Below are 16,232 nucleotides of genomic sequence, written 5' to 3' on the forward strand. Positions count from 1 at the left end.
CTGTTTACTGCCACAGTCTCACAGCTCCAGTGTCCCGGGTTCGGTTCTGTTTACTGCCACAGTCTCACCGCTCCAGTGTCCCGGGTTCGGTTCTGTTTACTGCCACAGTCTCACAGCTCCATTGACCCGGGTTCGGTTCTGTTTACTGCCACAGTCTCACAGCTCCAGTGACCTGGGTTCGGTTCTGTTTACTGCCACAGCCTCACAGCTCCAGTGACCTGGGTTCGGTTCTGTTTACTGCCTCAGTCTCACAGCTCCAGTGACTCGGGTTCGGTTCTGTTTACTGCCACAGTCTCACAGCTCCAGTGTCCCGGGTTCGGTTCTGTTTAATGCCACAGTCTCACAGCTCCAGTTACCCGGGTTCGGTTCTGTTTACTGCCACAGTCTCACTGCTCCAGTGTCCCGGGTTCGGTTCTGTTTACTGCCACAGTCTCACAGCTCCAGTGACCTTGGTTCGGATCTGTTCACTGCCACAGTCTCACCGCTCCAGTGACCTGGGTTCGGTTCTGTTTACTGCCACAGCCTCACAGCTCCAGTGACCCGTGTTCGGTTCTGTTTACTGCCACAGTCTCACAGCTCCAGTGTCCTGGGTTCGGTTCTGTTTACTGCCACAGTCTCACAGCTCCAGTGTCCCGGGTTCGGTTCTGTTTACTGCCACAGTCTCACAGCTCCAGTGACCCGGGTTCGGTTCTGTTTACTGCCACAGCCTCACAGCTCCAGTGACCCGGGTTCGGTTCTGTTTACTGCCACAGTCTCACAGCTCCATTGTCCTGTTTTCAGTTCTGTTTACTGCCACAGTCTCACTGCTCCAGTGACCTGGGTTCGGTTCTGTTTTTTGCCACAGTCTCACAGCTCCAGTGACCTGGTTTCGGTTCTGTTTTTTGCCGCAGTCTCACAGCTCCAGTGTCCCGGGTTCAGTTCTGTTAACTGCCACAGTCTCAAAGCTCCAGTGACCTGGGTTCGGTTCTGTTCACTGCCACAGTCTCATAGCTCCAGTGTCCCGGGTCCAGTTCTGTTTACTGCCACAGTCTCACAGCTCCAGTATCCCGGGTTCGGTTCTGTTTACTGCCACAGTCTCACAGCTCCAGTGACCTGGGTTCGGCTCTGTTTACTGCCACAGTCTCACAGCTCCAGTGACCCGGGTTCGGTTCTGTTTACTGCCACAGTCTCACAGCTCCAGTGACCTGGGTTCAGTTCTGTTTACTGCCACAGTCTCACAGCTCCAGTGTCCCGGGTTCGGTTCTGTTTACTGCCACAGTCTCACAGCTCCGGTGTCCCGGGTTCGGTTCTGTTTACTGCCACAGTCTCACAGCTCCAAAGACCTGGGTTCGGTTCTGTTTACTGCCACAGTCTCACAGCTCCAGTGTCCCGGGTTCGGTTCTGTTTTTTGCCACAATCTCACAGCTCCAGTGTCCCGGGTTCAGTTCTGTTTACTACCACAGTCTCACAGCTCCAGTGACCTGGGTTCGGTTCTGTTTACTGCCACAGTCTCACAGCTCCAGTGACCTGGGTTCGGCTCTGTTTACTGCCACAGTCTCACAGCTCCAGTGACCCGGGTTCGGTTCTGTTTACTGCCACAGTCTCACAGCTCCAGTGACCTGGGTTCAGTTCTGTTTACTGCCACAGTCTCACAGCTCCAGTGTCCCGGGTTCGGTTCTGTTTACTGCCACAGTCTCACAGCTCCGGTGTCCCGGGTTCGGTTCTGTTTACTGCCACAGATTCACAGCTCCAAAGACCTGGGTTCGGTTCTGTTTACTGACACAGTCTCACAGCTCCAGTGTCCCGGGTTCGGTTCTGTTTTTTGCCACAATCTCACAGCTCCAGTGTCCCGGGTTCAGTTCTGTTTACTGCCACAGTCTCACAGCTCCAGTGACCTGGGTTCGGTTCTGTTTACTGCCACAGTCTCACAGCTCCAGTGTCCTGTTTTCAGTTCTGTTTACTGCCACAGTCTCACAGCTCCAGTGACCTGGGTTCGGTTCTGTTTACTGCCACAGCCTCACAGCTCCAGTGACCCGGGTTCGGTTCTGTTTACTGCCACAGTCTCACAGCTCCAGTGACCCGGGTTCGGTTCTGTTTACTGCCTCAGCCTCACAGCTCAAGTGTCCCGGGTTCGGTTCTGTTTATTGCCACAGTCTCACAGCTCCAGTGTCCCGGGTTCGGTTCTGTTTACTGCCACAGTCTCACAGCTCCAGTGTCCTGGGTTCGGTTCTGTTTTTTGCCACAGTCTCACAGCTCCAGTGACCTGGTTTCGGTTCTGTTTTTTGCCGCAGTCTCACAGCTCCAGTGTCCCGGGTTCAGTTCTGTTTACTGCCACATTCTCAAAGCTCCAGTGACCTGGGTTCGGTTCTGTTCACTGCCACAGTCTCACAGCTCCAGTGTCCCGGGTCCAGTTCTGTTTACTGCCACAGTCTCACAGCTCCAGTGACCTGGGTTCGGCTCTGTTTACTGCCACAGTCTCACAGCTCCAGTGACCCGTGTTCGGTTCTGTTTACTGCCACAGTCTCACAGCTCCAGTGACCTGGGTTCAGTTCTGGTTACTGCCGCAGTCTCACAGCTCCAGTGTCCCGGGTTCGGTTCTGTTTACTGCCACAGTCTCACAGCTCCGGTGTCACGGGTTCGGTTCTGTTTACTGCCACAGTCTCACAGCTCCAAAGACCTGGGTTCGGTTCTGTTTACTGCCACAGTCTCACAGCTCCAGTGTCCCGGGTTCGGTTCTGTTTTTTGCCACAATCTCACAGCTCCAGTGTCCCGGGTTCAGTTCTGTTTACTGCCACAGTCTCACAGCTCCAGTGACCTGGGTTCGGTTCTGTTTACTGCCACAGTCTCACAGCTCCAGTGTCCCGGGTTCGGTTCTGTTTTTTGCCACAATCTCACAGCTCCAGTGACCTGGGTTCGGTTGTGTTTACTGCCTCAGTCTCACAGCTCCAGTGACCTGGGATCGGTTCTGTTCACTGCCATAGTCTCACAGCTCCAGTGTCCTGGGTTCGGTTCTGTTTACTGCCACAGTCTCACAGCTCCAGTGACCCGGGTTCGGTTCTGTTTACTGCCACAGTCTCACAGCTCCAGTGACCTGGGTTCGGTTCTGTTTACTGCCACATTCTCACAGCTCCAGTGACCTGGGTTCGGTTCTGTTTACTGCCTCAGTCTCACAGCTCCAGTGACCTGGGTTCGGTTCTGTTTACTGCCACAGTCTCACAGCTCCAGTGACCCGGGTTCGGTTCTGTTTACTGCCACAGTCTCACAGCTCCATGACCTGGGTTCAGTTCTGTTTACTGCCACAGTCTCACAGCTCCAGTGTCCCGGGTTCAGTTCTGTTTACTGCCACAGTCTCACAGCTCCAGTGACCTGGGTTCGGTTCTGTTTACTGCCACAGTCTCACAGCTCCAGTGTCCCGGGTTCGGTTCTGTTTACTGCCACAGTCTCACAGCTCCAGTGTCCCGGGTTCGGTTCTGTTATTTGCCACAATCTCACAGCTCCAGTGTCCCGGGTTCGGTTCTGTTTTTTGCCACAGTCTCACAGCTCCAGTGTCCCGGGTTCGGTTCTGTTTACTGCCACAGTCTCAAAGCTCCAGTGACCTGGGTTCGGTTCTGTTCACTGCCACAGTCTCACAGCTCCAGTGTCCTTGGTTCGGTTTTGTTTACAGCCACAGTCTCACAGCTCCAGTGTCCTGGGTTCGGTTCTGTTTACTGCCACAGTCTCACAGCTCCAGTGACCCGGGTTCGGTTCTGTTTACTGCCACAGTCTCACAGCTCCAGTGTCCCGGGTTCGGTTCTGTTTACTGCCACAGTCTCACAGCTCCAGTGTCCTGGGTTCGGTTCTGTTTACTGCCACAGTCTCACAGCTCCAGTGACTCGGGTTCTGTTCTGTTTACTGCCACAGTCTCACAGCTCCAGTGACCTGGGTTCAGTTCTGTTTACTGCCACAGTCTCACAGCTCCAGTGACCTGGGTTCAGTTCTGTTTACTGCCACAGTCTCACAGCTCCAGTGACCTGGGTTCGGTTCTGTTTACTGCCACAGTCTCACAGCTCCAGTGTCCTGTTTTCAGTTCTGTTTACTGCCACAGTCTCACAGCTCCAGTGACCTGGGTTCGGTTCTGTTTACTGCCACAGCCTCACAGCTCCAGTGACCCGTGTTCGGTTCTGTTTACTGCCACAGTCTCACAGCTCCAGTGACCCGGGTTCGGTTCTGTTTACTGCCTCAGCCTCACAGCTCAAGTGTCCCGGGTTCGGTTCTGTTTACTGCCACAGTCTCACAGCTCCAGTGTCCCGGGTTCGGTTCTGTTTACTGCCACAGTCTCACAGCTCCAGTTTCCTGGGTTCGGTTCTGTTTTTTGCCACAGTCTCACAGCTCCAGTGACCTGGTTTCGGTTCTGTTTTTTGCCGCAGTCTCACAGCTCCAGTGTCCCGGGTTCAGTTCTGTTTACTGCCACAGTCTCAAAGCTCCAGTGACCTGTGTTCGGTTCTGTTCACTGCCACAGTCTCACAGCTCCAGTGTCCCGGGTCCAGTTCTGTTTACTGCCACAGTCTCACAGCTCCAGTGACCTGGGTTCGGCTCTGTTTACTGCCACAGTCTCACAGCTCCAGTGACCCGGGTTCGGTTCTGTTTACTGACACAGTCTCACAGCTCCAGTGACCTGGGTTCAGTTCTGTTTACTGCCACAGTCTCACAGCACCAGTGTCCCGGGTTCGGTTCTGTTTACTGCCACAGTCTCACAGATCCGGTGTCCCGGGTTCGGATCTGTTTACTGCCACAGTCTCACAGCTCCAAATACCTGGGTTCGGTTCTGTTTACTGCCACAGTCTCACAGCTCCAGTGTCCCGTTTTCAGTTCTGTTTACTGCCACAGTCTCACAGCTCCAGTGACCTGGGTTCGGTTCTGTTTACTGCCACAGTCTCAGAGCTCCAGTGTCCCGGGTTCGGTTCTGTTTACTGCCACAGTCTCACAGCTCCGGTGTCCCGGGTTCGGTTCTGTTTACTGCCACAGTCTCACAGCTCCAAAGACCTGGGTTCGGTTCTGTTTTTTGCCACAATCTCACAGCTCCAGTGTCCCGGGTTCAGTTCTGTTTACTGCCACAGTCTCACAGCTCCAGTGACCTGGGTTCGGTTCTGTTTACTGCCACAGTCTCACAGCTCCAGTGTCCCGGGTTCGGTTCTGTTTTTTGCCACAATCTCACAGCTCCAGTGACCTGGGTTCGGTTGTGTTTACTGCCTCAGTCTCACAGCTCCAGTGACCTGGGTTCGGTTCTGTTCACTGCCACAGTCTCACAGCTCCAGTGTCCTGGGTTCGCTTCTGTTTACTGCCACAGTCTCACAGCTCCAGTGACCCGGGTTCGGTTCTGTTTACTGCCACAGTCTCACAGCTCCAGTGACCTGGGTTCGGTTCTGTTTACTGCCACAGCCTCACAGCTCCAGTGACCTGGGTTCGGTTCTGTTTACTGCCTCAGTCTCACAGCTCCAGTGACCTGGGTTCGGTTCTGTTTACTGCCACAGTCTCACAGCTCCAGTGACCCGGGTTCGGTTCTGTTTACTGCCACAGTCTCACAGCTCCATGACCTGGGTTCAGTTCTGTTTACTGCCACAGTCTCACAGCTCCAGTGCCCCGGGTTCAGTTTTGTTTACTGCCACAGTCTCACAGCTCCAGTGACCTGGGTTCGGTTGTGTTTACTGCCACAGTCTCGCAGCTCCAGTGTCCCGGGTTCGGTTCTGTTTACTGCCACAGTCTCACAGCTCCAGTGTCCCGGGTTCGGTTCTGTTTTTTGCCACAATCTCACAGCTCCAGTGTCCCGGGTTCGGTTCTGTTTTGTGCCACAGTCTCACAGCTCCAGTGTCCCGGGTTCGGTTCTGTTTACTGCCACAGTCTCAAAGCTCCAGTGACCTGGGTTCGGTTCTGTTCACTGCCACAGTCTCACAGCTCCAGTGTCCTTGGTTCGGTTTTGTTTACTGCCACAGTCTCACAGCTCCAGTGTCCTGGGTTCGGTTCTGTTTACTGCCACAGTCTCACAGCTCCAGTGACCCGGGTTCGGTTCTGTTTACTGCCACAGTCTCACAGCTCCAGTGTCCCGGGTTCGGTTCTGTTTACTGCCACAGTCTCACAGCTCCAGTGTCCCGGGTTCGGTTCTGTTTACTGCCACAGTCTCACAGCTCCAGTGTCCTGGGTTCGGTTCTGTTTACTGCCACAGTCTCACAGCTCCAGTGACTCGGGTTCTGTTCTGTTTACTGCCACAGTCTCACAGCTCCAGTGACCTGGGTTCAGTTCTGTTTACTGCCACAGTCTCACAGCTCCAGTGACCTGGGTTCGGTTCTGTTCACTGCCACAGTCTCACAGCTCCAGTGACCTGGGTTCAGTTCTGTTTACTGCCACAGTCTCACAGCTCCATGACCTGGGTTCAGTTCTGTTTACTGCCACAGTCTCACAGCTCCATGACCTGGGTTCAGTTCTGTTTACTGCCACAGTCTCACAGCTCCAGTGACCTGGGTTCAGTTCTGTTTACTGCCACAGTCTCACAGCTCCAGTGACTCGGGTTCTGTTCTGTTTACTGCCACAGTCTCACAGCTCCAGTGACCTGGGTTCAGTTCTGTTTACTGCCACAGTCTCACAGCTCCATGATCTGGGTTCGGTTCTGTTTACTGCCACAGTCTCACCGCTCCAGTGTCCCGGGTTCAGTTCTGTTTACTGCCACAGTCTCACAGCTCCAGTGACCTGGGTTCGGTTCTTTTTACTGCCACAGTCTCACAGCTACAGTGTCCCGGGTTCGGTTCTGTTTAATGCCACAGTCTCACAGCTCCAGTGACCCGGGTTCGGTTCTGTTTACTGCCACAGTCTCGCTGCTCCAGTGTCCCGGGTTCGGTTCTGTTTCCTGCCACAGTCTCACAGCTCCAGTGACCTGGGTTCGGATCTGTTTACTGCCACAGTCTCACAGCTCCAAAGACCTGGGTTCGGTTCTGTTTACTGCCACAGTCTCACAGCTCCAGTGTCCCGGGTTCGGTTCTGTTTTTTGCCACAATCTCACAGCTCCAGTGTCCCGGGTTCAGTTCTGTTTACTGCCACAGTCCCACAGCTCCAGTGACCTGGGTTCGGTTCTGTTTACTGCCACAGTCTCACAGCTCCAGTGTCCCGGGTTCGGTTCTGTTTTTTGCCACAATCTCACAGCTCCAGTGACCCGGGGTTCGGTTGTGTTTACTGCCTCAGTCTCACAGCTCCAGTGACCTGGGTTCGGTTCTGTTCACTGCCACAGTCTCACAGCTCCAGTGACCCGGGTTCGGTTCTGTTTACTGCCACAGTCTCACAGCTCCAGTGACCTGGGTTCGGTTCTGTTTACTGCCACAGCCTCACAGCTCCAGTGACCTGGGTTCGGTTCTGTTTACTGCCTCAGTCTCACAGCTCCAGTGACCTGGGTTCGGTTCTGTTTACTGCCACAGTCTCACAGCTCCAGTGACCCGGGTTCGGTTCTGTTTACTGCCACAGTCTCACAGCTCCATGACCTGGGTTCAGTTCTGTTTACTGCCACAGTCTCACAGCTCCAGTGTCCCGGGTTCAGTTCTGTTTACTGCCACAGTCTCACAGCTCCAGTGACCTGGGTTCGGTTCTGTTTACTGCCACAGTCTCACAGCTCCAGTGTCCCGGGTTCGGTTCTGCTTACTGCCACAGTCTCACAGCTCCAGTGTCCCGGGTTCGGTTCTGTTTTTTGCCACAATCTCACAGCTCCAGTGTCCCGGGTTCGGTTCTGTTTTTTGCCACAGTCTCACAGCTCCAGTGTCCCGGGTTCGGTTCTGTTTACTGCCACAGTCTCAAAGCTCCAGTGACCATGGTTCGGTTCTGTTCACTGCCACAGTCTCACAGCTCCAGTGTCCTTGGTTCGGTTTTGTTTACTGCCACAGTCTCACAGCTCCAGTGTCCTGGGTTCGGTTCTGTTTACTGCCACAGTCTCACAGCTCCAGTGACCCGGGTTCGGTTCTGTTTACTGCCACAGTCTCACAGCTCCAGTGTCCCGGGTTCGGTTCTGTTTACTGCCACAGTCTCACAGCTCCAGTGTCCCGGGTTCGGTTCTGTTTACTGCCACAGTCTCACAGCTCCAGTGTCCTGGGTTCGGTTCTGTTTACTGCCACAGTCTCACAGCTCCAGTGACTCGGGTTCTGTTCTGTTTACTGCCACAGTCTCACAGCTCCAGTGACCTGGGTTCAGTTCTGTTTACTGCCACAGTCTCACAGCTCCATGACCTGGGTTCAGTTCTGTTTACTGCCACAGTCTCACAGCTCCATGACCTGGGTTCAGTTCTGTTTACTGCCACAGTCTCACAGCTCCAGTGACCTGGGTTCAGTTCTGTTTACTGCCACAGTCTCACAGCTCCAGTGACTCGGGTTCTGTTCTGTTTACTGCCACAGTCTCACAGCTCCAGTGACCTGGGTTCAGTTCTGTTTACTGCCACAGTCTCACAGCTCCATGATCTGGGTTCGGTTCTGTTTACTGACACAGTCTCACCGCTCCAGTGTCCCGGGTTCAGTTCTGTTTACTGCCACAGTCTCACAGCTCCAGTGACCTGGGTTCGGTTCTGTTTACTGCCACAGTCTCACAGCTCCAGTGACCCGGGTTCAGTTCTGTTTACTGCCACAGCCTCACAGCTCCAGTGACCTGGGTTCGGTTCTGTTTTTTGCCAAAGTCTCACAGCTCCAGTGACCTGGGTTCGGTTCTGTTTACTGCCACAGTCTCACAGCTCCAGTGTCCCGGGTTCGGTTCTGTTTACTGCCACAGTCTCACCGCTCCAGTGTCCCGGGTTCGGTTCTGTTTACTGCCACAGTCTCACAGCTCCATTGACCCGGGTTCGGTTCTGTTTACTGCCACAGTCTCACAGCTCCAGTGACCTGGGTTCGGTTCTGTTTACTGCCACAGCCTCACAGCTCCAGTGACCTGGGTTCGGTTCTGTTTACTGCCTCAGTCTCACAGCTCCAGTGACTCGGGTTCGGTTCTGTTTACTGCCACAGTCTCACAGCTCCAGTGTCCCGGGTTCGGTTCTGTTTAATGCCACAGTCTCACAGCTCCAGTGACCCGGGTTCGGTTCTGTTTACTGCCACAGTCTCACAGCTCCAGTGACCCGGGTTCGGTTCTGTTTACTGCCACAGTCTCACAGCTCCAGTGACCCGGTTTCAGTTCTGTTGACTGCCACAGCCTCACAGCTCCAGTGACCCGGGTTCGGTTCTGTTTACTGCCACAGTCTCACAGCTCCAGTGTCCTGTTTTCAGTTCTGTTTACTGCCACAGTCTCACAGCTCCAGTGACCTGGGTTCGGTTCTGTTTACTGCCACAGCCTCACAGCTCCAGTGACCCGGGTACGGTTCAGTTTACTGCCACAGTCTCACAGCTCCAGTGACCCGTGTTCGGTTCTGTTTACTGCCACAGCCTCACAGCTCCAGTGTCCCGGGTTCGGTTCTGTTTACTGCCACAGTCTCACAGCTCCAGTATCCCGGGTTCGGTTCTGTTTACTGCCACAGTCTCACAGCTCCAGTGACCTGGATTCGGTTCTGTTTACTGCCACAGTCTCACAGCTCCAGTGTCCCGGGTTCGGTTCTGTTTACTGCCACAGTCTCACAGCTCCAGTGTCCCGGGATCGGTTCTGTTTTTTGCCACAGTCTCACAGCTTCAGTGACCTGGGTTCGGTTCTGTTTACTGCCACAGTCTCACAGCTCCAGTGACCCGGGTTCGGTTCTGTTTACTGCCACAGTCTCAAAGCTCCAGTGACCTGGGTTCGGTTCTGTTTACTGCCACAGTCTCACAGCTCCAGTGTCCCGGGTTCGGTTCTGTTTTTTGCCACAATCTCACAGCTCCAGTGACCAGGGTTCGGTTCTGTTTACTGCCTCAGTCTCACAGCTCCAGTGACCTCGGTTCGGTTCTGTTCACTGCCACAGTCTCACAGCTCCAGTGTCCTGGGTTCGGTTCTGTTTACTGCCACAGTCTCACAGCTCCAGTGACCTGGGTTCGTTTCTGTTCACTGCCACAGTCTCACAGCTCCAGTGTCCTGGGTTCGGTTCTGTTTACTGCCACAGTCTCACAGCTCCAGTGACCCGGGTTCGGTTCTGTTTACTGCCACAGTCTCACAGCTCCAGTGACCTGGGTTCGGTTCTGTTTACTGCCACAGCCTCACAGCTCCAGTGACCTGGGTTCGGTTCTGTTTACTGCCTCAGTCTCACAGCTCCAGTGACCTGGGTTCGGTTCTGTTTACTGCCACAGTCTCACAGCTCCAGTGACCCGGGTTCGGTTCTGTTTACTGCAACAGTCTCACAGCTCCATGACCTGGGTTCAGTTCTGTTTACTGCCACAGTCTCACAGCTCCAGTGTCCCGGGTTCAGTTCTGTTTACTGCCACAGTCTCACAGCTCCAGTGACCTGGGTTCGGTTCTGTTTACTGCCACAGTCTCACAGCTCCAGTGTCCCGGGTTCGCTTCTGTTTACTGCCACAGTCTCACAGCTCCAGTGTCCCGGGTTCGGTTCTGTTTTTTGCCACAATCTCACAGCTCCAGTGTCCCGGGTTCAGTTCTGTTTACTGACACAGCCTCACAGCTCCAGTGACCTGGGTTCGGTTCTGTTTTTTGCCACAATCTCACAGCTCCAGTGTCCCGGGTTCGGTTCTGTTTTTTGCCACAGTCTCACAGCTCCAGTGTCCCGGGTTCGGTTCTGTTTACTGCCACAGTCTCAAAGCTCCAGTGACCTGGGTTCGGTTCTGTTGACTGCCACAGTCTCACAGCTCCAGTGTCCTGGGTTCGGTTCTGTTTACTGCCACAGTCTCACAGCTCCAGTGTCCTGGGTTCGGTTCTGTTTACTGCCACAGTCTCACAGCTCCAGTGACCCGGGTTCGGTTCTGTTTACTGCCACAGTCTCACAGCTCCAGTGACCCGGGTTCGGTTCTGTTCACTGCCACAGTCTCACAGCTCCAGTGACTCGGGTTCTGTTCTGTTTACTGCCACAGTTTCACAGCTCCAGTGACCTGGGTTCAGTTCTGTTTACTGCCACAGTCTCACAGCTTCAGTGACCCGGGTTCGGTTCTGTTTACTGCCACAGTCTCACAGCTCCATGACCTGGGTTCAGTTCTGTTTACTGCCACAGTCTCACAGCTCCATGACCTGGGTTCAGTTCTGTTTACTGCCACAGTCTCACAGCTCCAGTGACCTGGGTTCAGTTCTGTTTACTGCCACAGTCTCACAGCTCCATGACCTGGGTTCAGTTCTGTTTACTGCCACAGTCTCACAGCTCCGGTGACCTGGGTTCAGTTCTGCTTACTGCCACAGTCTCACAGCTCCAGTGACCCGGGTTCAGTTCTGTTTACTGCCACAGCCTCACAGCTCCAGTGACCTGGGTTCGGTTCTGTTTTTTGCCACAGTCTCACAGCTCCAGTGACCTGGGTTCAGTTCTGTTTACTGCCACAGTCTCACAGCTCCAGTGTCCCGGGTTCGGTTCTGTTTACTGCCACAGTCTCACCGCTCCAGTGTCCCGGGTTCGGTTCTGTTTACTGCCACAGTCTCACCGCTCCAGTGTCCAGGGTTCGGTTGTGTTTACTGCCACAGTCTCACAGCTCCAATGTCCCGGGTTCGGTTCTGTTCACTGCCACAGTCTCACAGCTCCAGTGTCCCGGGTTCGGTTCTGTTTACTGCCACAGTCTCACCGCTCCAGTGACCTGGGTTCGGTTCTGTTTACTGCCACAGCCTCACAGCTCCAGTGACCTGGGTTCGTTTCTGTTTACTGCCTCAGTCTCACAGCTCCAGTGACCCGGGTTCGTTTCTGTTTACTGCCACAGTCTCACAGCTCCAGTGTCCCGGGTTCGGTTCTGTTTACTGCCACAGTCTCACAGCTCCAGTGACCCGGGTTCGGTTCTGTTTACTGCCACAGTCTCACAGCTCCAGTGTCCCGGGTTCGGTTCTGTTTACCGCCACAGTCTCACAGCTCCAGTGACCTGGGTTCGGTTCTGTTTACTGCCACAGTCTCACCGCTCCAGTGACCTGGGTTCGGTTCTGTTTACTGCCACAGCCTCACAGCTCCAGTGACCCGGGTTCGGTTCTGTTTACTGCCACAGTCTCACAGCTCCAGTGACCCGGGTTCGGTTCTGTTTACTGCCACAGTCTCACAGTTCCAGTGTCCCGGGTTCGGTTCTGTTTACTGCCACAGTCTCACAGCTCCAGTCTCCTGGGTTCGGTTCTGTTTACTGCCACAGTCTCACAGCTCCAGTGTCCCGGGTTCGGTTCTGTTTACTGCCACAGCCTCACAGCTCCAGTGACCCGGGTTCGGTTCTGTTTACTGCCACAGTCTCACAGCTCCAGTGACCCGGGTTCAGTTCTGTTTACTGCCACAGTCTCACAGCTCCAGTGTCCTGGGTTCGGTTCTGTTTACTGCCACAGTCTCACAGCTCCAGTGTCCCGGGTTCGGTTCTGTTTACTGCCACAGTCTCACAGCTCCAGTGACCCGGGTTCGGTTCTGTTTACTGCCACAGCCTCACAGCTCCAGTGACCCGGGTTCGGTTCTGTTTACTGCCACAGTCTCACAGCTCCAGTGACCCGGGTTCGGTTCTGTTTACTGCCACAGTCTCACAGCTCCAGTGACCCGGGTTCGGTTCTGTTTACTGCCACAGTCTCACAGCTCCAGTGACCCGGGTTCGGTTCTGTTTACTGCCACAGTCTCACAGCTCCAGTGACCCGGTTTCAGTTCTGTTTACTGCCACAGCCTCACAGCTCCAGTGACCCGGGTTCGGTTCTGTTTACTGCCACAGTCTCACAGCTCCAGTGTCCTGTTTTCAGTTCTGTTTACTGCCACAGTCTCACAGCTCCAGTGACCTGGGTTCGGTTCTGTTTACTGCCACAGCCTCACAGCTCCAGTGACCCGGGTACGGTTCAGTTTACTGCCACAGTCTCACAGCTCCAGTGACCCGGGTTCGGTTCTGTTTACTGCCACAGCCTCACAGCTCCAGTGTCCCGGGTTCGGTTCTGTTTACTGCCACAGTCTCACAGCTCCAGTATCCCGGGTTCGGTTCTGTTTACTGCCACAGTCTCACAGTTCCAGTGACCTGGATTCGGTTCTGTTTACTGCCACAGTCTCACAGCTCCAGTGTCCCGGGTTCGGTTCTGTTTACTGCCACAGTCTCACAGCTCCAGTGTCCCGGGATCGGTTCTGTTTTTTGCCACAGTCTCACAGCTCCAGTGACCTGGGTTCGGTTCTGTTTACTGCCACAGTCTCACAGCTCCAGTGACCCGGGTTCGGTTCTGTTTACTGCCACTGTCTCAAAGCTCCAGTGACCTGGGTTCGGTTCTGTTTACTGCCACAGTCTCACAGCTCCAGTGTCCCGGGTTCGGTTCTGTTTTTTGCCACAATCTCACAGCTCCAGTGACCAGGGTTCGGTTCTGTTTACTGCCTCAGTCTCACAGCTCCAGTGACCTCGGTTCGGTTCTGTTCACTGCCACAGTCTCACAGCTCCAGTGTCCTGGGTTCGGTTCTGTTTACTGCCACAGTCTCACAGCTCCAGTGACCTGGGTTCGTTTCTGTTCACTGCCACAGTCTCACAGCTCCAGTGTCCTGGGTTCGGTTCTGTTTACTGCCACAGTCTCACAGCTCCAGTGACCCGGGTTCGGTTCTGTTTACTGCCACAGTCTCACAGCTCCAGTGACCTGGGTTCGGTTCTGTTTACTGCCACAGCCTCACAGCTCCAGTGACCTGGGTTCGGTTCTGTTTACTGCCTCAGTCTCACAGCTCCAGTGACCTGGGTTCGGTTCTGTTTACTGCCACAGTCTCACAGCTCCAGTGACCCGGGTTCGGTTCTGTTTACTGCAACAGTCTCACAGCTCCATGACCTGGGTTCAGTTCTGTTTACTGCCACAGTCTCACAGCTCCAGTGTCCCGGGTTCAGTTCTGTTTACTGCCACAGTCTCACAGCTCCAGTGACCTGGGTTCGGTTCTGTTTACTGCCACAGTCTCACAGCTCCAGTGTCCCGGGTTCGCTTCTGTTTACTGCCACAGTCTCACAGCTCCAGTGTCCCGGGTTCGGTTCTGTTTTTTGCCACAGTCTCACAGCTCCAGTGTCCCGGGTTCGGTTCTGTTTACTGCCACAGTCTCAAAGCTCCAGTGACCTGGGTTCGGTTCTGTTGACTGCCACAGTCTCACAGCTCCAGTGTCCTGGGTTCGGTTCTGTTTACTGCCACAGTCTCACAGCTCCAGTGTCCTGGGTTCGGTTCTGTTTACTGCCACAGTCTCACAGCTCCAGTGACCCGGGTTCGGTTCTGTTTACTGCCACAGTCTCACAGCTCCAGTGACCCGGGTTCGGTTCTGTTCACTGCCACAGTCTCACAGCTCCAGTGACTCGGGTTCTGTTCTGTTTACTGCCACAGTTTCACAGCTCCAGTGACCTGGGTTCAGTTCTGTTTACTGCCACAGTCTCACAGCTTCAGTGACCCGGGTTCGGTTCTGTTTACTGCCACAGTCTCACAGCTCCATGACCTGGGTTCAGTTCTGTTTACTGCCACAGTCTCACAGCTCCATGACCTGGGTTCAGTTCTGTTTACTGCCACAGTCTCACAGCTCCAGTGACCTGGGTTCAGTTCTGTTTACTGCCACAGTCTCACAGCTCCATGACCTGGGTTCAGTTCTGTTTACTGCCACAGTCTCACAGCTCCGGTGACCTGGGTTCAGTTCTGCTTACTGCCACAGTCTCACAGCTCCAGTGACCCGGGTTCAGTTCTGTTTACTGCCACAGCCTCACAGCTCCAGTGACCTGGGTTCGGTTCTGTTTTTTGCCACAGTCTCTCAGCTCCAGTGACCTGGGTTCAGTTCTGTTTACTGCCACAGTCTCACAGCTCCAGTGTCCCGGGTTCGGTTCTGTTTACTGCCACAGTCTCACCGCTCCAGTGTCCCGGGTTCGGTTCTGTTTACTGCCACAGTCTCACCGCTCCAGTGTCCAGGGTTCGGTTGTGTTTACTGCCACAGTCTCACAGCTCCAGTGTCCCGGGTTCGGTTCTGTTCACTGCCACAGTCTCACAGCTCCAGTGTCCCGGGTTCGGTTCTGTTTACTGCCACAGTCTCACCGCTCCAGTGACCTGGGTTCGGTTCTGTTTACTGCCACAGCCTCACAGCTCCAGTGACCTGGGTTCGGTTCTGTTTACTGCCTCAGTCTCACAGCTCCAGTGACCCGGGTTCGTTTCTGTTTACTGCCACAGTCTCACAGCTCCAGTGTCCCGGGTTCGGTTCTGTTTACTGCCACAGTCTCACAGCTCCAGTGACCCGGGTTCGGTTCTGTTTACTGCCACAGTCTCACAGCTCCAGTGTCCCGGGTTCGGTTCTGTTTAACGCCACAGTCTTACAGCTCCAGTGACCTGGGTTCGGTTCTGTTTACTGCCACAGTCTCACCGCTCCAGTGACCTGGGTTCGGTTCTGTTTACTGCCACAGCCTCACAGCTCCAGTGACCCGGGTTCGGTTCTGTTTACTGCCACAGTCTCACAGCTCCAGTGACCCGGGTTCGGTTCTGTTTACTGCCACAGTCTCACAGTTCCAGTGTCCCGGGTTCGGTTCTGTTTACTGCCACAGTCTCACAGCTCCAGTCTCCTGGGTTCGGTTCTGTTTACTGCCACAGTCTCACAGCTCCAGTGTCCCGGGTTCGGTTCTGTTTACTGCCACAGTCTCACAGCTCCAGTGACCCGGGTTCGGTTCTGTTTACTGCCACAGTCTCACAGCTCCAGTGACCCGGGTTCAGTTCTGTTTACTGCCACAGTCTCACAGCTCCAGTGTCCTGGGTTCGGTTCTGTTTACTGCCACAGTCTCACAGCTCCAGTGTCCCGGGTTCGGTTCTGTTTACTGCCACAGTCTCACAGCTCCAGTGACCCGGGTTCGGTTCTGTTTACTGCCACAGCCTCACAGCTCCAGTGACCCGGGTTCGGTTCTGTTTACTGCCACAGTCTCACAGCTCCAGTGTCCTGTTTTCAGTTCTGTTTACTGCCACAGTCTCACAGCTCCAGTGACCTGGGTTCGGTTCTATTTACTGCCACAGCCTCACAGCTCCAGTGACACGGGTTCGGTTCTGTTTACTGCCACAGTCTCACAGCTCCAGTGACCCGGGTTCGGTTCTGTTTACTGCCACAGTCTCACAGCTCCAGTGTCCTGGGTTCGGTTCTGTTTTTTGCCACAGTCTCACAGCTCCAGTGACCCGGTTTCGGTTCTGTTTTTTGCCGCAGTCTCACAGCTCCAGTGTCCCGGGTTCAGTTCTGTTTACTG

This window comes from Heterodontus francisci, unplaced genomic scaffold (genome assembly GCF_036365525.1).
Source record: "Heterodontus francisci isolate sHetFra1 unplaced genomic scaffold, sHetFra1.hap1 HAP1_SCAFFOLD_121, whole genome shotgun sequence".
Lineage (NCBI taxonomy): Eukaryota > Metazoa > Chordata > Chondrichthyes > Heterodontiformes > Heterodontidae > Heterodontus > Heterodontus francisci.